Genomic DNA, 4,462 nt, shown 5'->3' with positions numbered 1-4,462 from the left:
CCAGGTGCAGTCATGGCTGTGTGGTAAGAAGATTGTTTCCCAACCACATAGTTCTGGATTCAGTCCCACTGTGTGGCACCTTGGGCAAGTGTCTTCTACTACATTCCATCTTCCATCTGCCATGTATATATATATATATATATGTGTGTGTGTGTGTGTGTGTGTGTGTGTGTGTGTGTGTGTGTGTGTGTATTTATATCTTGTATTACATAATTTTTCAAGTTAAGTTACTTGTCTTCGGACCTATTACCAAAGTAGGTTGAGGTATGTGTGTATGCGCGCGCGCGCGTGTGTGTGTACACATTGATGAGATGAATAATCTCTATAATCCTGGGGTCAGTAAGACTCACTGAAAATGAACTAAGAGCTTTTCTCCAAGTTCAAAATCATGGTGATGTGGGTATGTCTGGCTTTTTCAATTTTTGATTATTTTTATTCATTTACCTGCTTTTACCTTTGTGTGTAAGTGAAAATTTGTGGTTTGGTCATTTTGACTGCTATATTTAGCATGCCAGTACTGCTTGTTAGTACTCTTAATTATTAATTGATAATTTCTACCATTTTGGGTTTTTTACCCATAACGGTAAATCATATATTAATATCAGTATGCTAAGATGCTGACATTATTATAAACGATTATATCCTCATGTATGTATGTATGTACGTATGTATGTATTTGTGTGTGTGTGTGTGTGTGTGAATGTCCATGTTTGTATCCCTGTCATCACCTGACAACCGATGCTGGTGTGTTTATGCTCCCTGTAACTTAGAAGTCCAGCAAAAGCATCCAATGGAATAAGTACTAGGCTTACAAAGAATAAATCTTGGGGTCAATTTCTTCAACTAAAACTCTTTAAGGCAGTGCTCCAGCATGGGCCCAGTCAAATGATTGAAACAACTAAAAGAATAAAAGAATATGTGTGTAATTCTATATATATATATATGTGTGTGTGTGTGTGTGTATAAATAGTATATTTACAATTTTCTACCCAATATATAAATTTAATAATAATGGAGTGGTGTAGGAGTGACTGTGTGGTAAGTAGCTTGCTTACCAACCACATGGTTCTGGGTTCGGTCCCACAGTATGGCACCTTCGGCAAGTGTCTTCCACTATAGTCTTGGGCCGAACAAAGCCTTGTGAGTGGATTTGGTAGATGGAAACTGAAAGAAGCCCGTTGTATATGTATGTGTATGTGTGTGTGTGTGTGTGTGTGTATGTTTGTGTGTCTGTGTTTGTCCCCCCACCATCGCTTGACGACTGATGCTGGTGTGTTTATGTCCCTGTAACTTAGTAGTTCGGCAAAAGAGTCTGATAGAATAAATACTAGGTTTACAAAAATAAGTCCTGGGGTCGATTTGTTCGACAAAGGTGGTGCTCCAACATGGCTGCAGTCAAATGACTGAAACAAATAAAAAAAAATTTTAAATAAAAGGAAATAAAGAAATCATTAAAGAAATAGAAGTAAAATAAAAAAATAAAGGAGAGGAAAATTAGTGAAATGCTATGGAGATTGAACCCCAACTTTCAGCCTCAGCATGCCAAGGTTTTACCACTGCTCCATAATGCTTTCACACTCCATTCAATGCAGATCCTTGTAATTTCCTTTCATCTTGTGTGTCTTTTCATTTTATAGCAATTTGATAACGGTGCTGCCACACTAGTTATTGGGGGGATAATATCTTCAAGGAGAACAGTATTGGTGTTAGTAATGGTGGGGTGGATACATACGTGGTAGTAGTAGTTGATGGTATTGGTGGTCGTGACGATGATATAGTGGTGGTATCTGCTGATGGTTGTTGTTGTTGTTGTTGTTGTTGTGGTGGTGGTGGTGGTAGTGGTGGTAGTGGTGGTGGTGGTGGCAGTAGTGCTGGAGGTTATAGTGGTAGTGATGGTATCTGCTGATGGTTGTGATGGTGGTGATACTGGTAGTGGTGGTAGTGATGGTGATGGTGATGATGGTATGATGGTATAATGGTGGTGGTGATAGTGGTAGTGGTGGTATCTGCTGATGGTTGTTGATGTTGCTGTTGTGGTGGTGGTGGTGGTGGCGGCAGTAGTGCTGAAGGTGGTCTTGGTGATTAAAGTGTTGATGGTGGTGATGATAATGATTGAAGAGGTGCTAGTCTTGGTGTTGGTAATGATGGCGCTAGTAGTGATGATAATGGTGGCTTCGGTGGTAGAAGTGGTAGAGGTGGTAGTAGTGGCAGTGCTTGTTGTGGCGTTCATCTCTTCATTAGAGTGTTGTACTTGAAACACAGCAATTTCCACTATTGCATTAAATACAGAAGAATGTGATGAAGGCCTATAATTATTGCGAAATTTACAAGAATAATTTATCGTAGACATCATCACTGTAATCATCATTGTCATCATTGTCATCACCATCATTGTCATCATCATCATCATCATCATCCCCATCATTGTCATCATCATCATCATCATCACTGTCATCATCATCATCATCATCATCACTGTCATCGTTATCATTGTCACCATCATAATCATCTTCATTATCATCGTCACCATCATAATCATCTTCATTATCATCGTCATCACCATCACCACTAACTATCACTGTAGTCATCATAATAATCATCATTTTCATTATCCCCATCATCATCACTGTTCTCATCATTATCGCCATCATCACTATCATCATCATCATCACCATCATTCATTGTCATCATAATCATAGTTATCATCATCATCATTGTTGTCAGCATAATTATCGTTGCTTTTGTTATCATCATCGTTATCACCACTACTACTAATATCATCATCATCATTTTTTCACTTTTTTAATACACTAAAAAAGTTTACATTTAGATAAAACAAATACAAAATCTAAAAAAATCATTATAAAAAAATCCTTCTTTGCACCACATACAGGGAGATCTGGAACAATTATATGCATATTTATTCTTCACATGTCTAAGCAGGTTCAGATGCAAAATATGCTAGTCGCTATTTACATTATTTACATTTGACAGATATTTGTCCTCGTCTTGTTTCTTGTTAACACGTTTCAGCTGATATACCCTCCAGCCTTCATCGGGTGTCTTGGGGAAATTCCAAAACTGGGTTCCTATTCCTAAGGTATTTTTCAATGTTATTATTATTATTATTATTATTATTATTCAGGGCACTGCCTGGAATCGAACTTGGAATCTTGAGGTTAGTAGCCCGCGCTCTAAACCACTACGCCATATGCCCGTGGGCAATTAAATATAGAACTGTATGCTAGTTGCTGTAGTGTACATCATAGAAGAATAACTTCTCACTTTTATGATGACAGTGTGTTCAACACTCTTGGCTCATTGGCACATTGTGATGCTGTTGTTTCGACATGTTGTGTCTCATCAAGCAGAAAAAGCCAGAACTCTGAGCACTAATTAAAGCTGTTGGCTTTGTTCAAATTTAATAATGAAATTTGTTTTTGTTTTTTCTCGCTTTTTATATGTTTCAGTCATTAGACTGCGTCGATGCTGGGACATTGCCCCAAAGAATTTTTAGTCGAGTGACTCAACCCTTGTATCTAGTGTCTTTTTTTTTTTTTTGTAAGCCTGGCACTTATTCTATTGGTCTCTTTTGCCAAACTGCTCAGTTATGGAGACATAAACATACCAACACTGGTTGTCAAGCACTGGCAGCAGGATACAAACACAGACTCAAAGACACACACACATACATACACAGATATATATATATATATATATATACGTTGGGCTTCTTCTGGCTTCTGTCTACCAAATCCACTCACAAGGCTTTGGTCAGTCCAAGGCTACAGTAGAAGACACTAGCCCAAGGTGCCATGCAGTGGGACTGAACCCAGAACCATGTGATTGGGTGGCAAGCTTCTTGTCACACAGCCCTGTAAAAATCTAAATTTGTTTTCATAACCCCATCACCTGATGTCCTTAGGTATTTTTTGCAGATAGAATATACCCCATTGCAAGCATTTATGACAGGTTTGAGGTAAATTTGTGATCTTACGATGATTCTTTTACCATCTTTTGGAAACTCTGCAGAGAAAACATCAAAGACATTTACCCCTTTGTGTTCTGATTTACCTATAGACATTTTTTATTTCATTATTTCTATTTTCAATATTGTGGTCTTTTGAGTTTTGGCTTTATAATTTTTTGTTTCAGTCATTGGAATGTGGCCATGCTGGGGCACCATCTTGGAAAGTTTAATTTAACAAATCGACCTAAATTCTTATTTGTTTTATTAAATCTGGTACTGACTCTATTGGACTTTTTTTTTACTGAACTGCAAAATTATGATGTAAACAAACCAACACTGGTTGTCAGGTGGCAGTGTGGGGGAAACACACACACACATACATATGGATCAAAACAGTTTGATTCATATTCCTTTAGTTCTGTTCTTTAAATTTCAAAGCGTGATGTTAATCTTCAGCCAATATATACATATATATATATATATATATATATA

General features: G+C 37.4%; 1 protein-coding gene across 2 annotated transcripts in view; it reads left to right on the top strand.

Moving 5' to 3' along the window:
- Positions 1 to 4,462, top strand: part of LOC106871011 (protocadherin beta-2) — a 275,990-nt gene that overhangs the window by 154,395 nt on the left and 117,133 nt on the right. The gene's annotated exons all lie outside the window — the stretch shown is intronic.

Source organism: Octopus bimaculoides, chromosome 14 (assembly GCF_001194135.2).
Source record: "Octopus bimaculoides isolate UCB-OBI-ISO-001 chromosome 14, ASM119413v2, whole genome shotgun sequence".
Classification (NCBI taxonomy): domain Eukaryota; kingdom Metazoa; phylum Mollusca; class Cephalopoda; order Octopoda; family Octopodidae; genus Octopus; species Octopus bimaculoides.
This window is presented reverse-complemented; position numbering and strand designations above follow the sequence as displayed.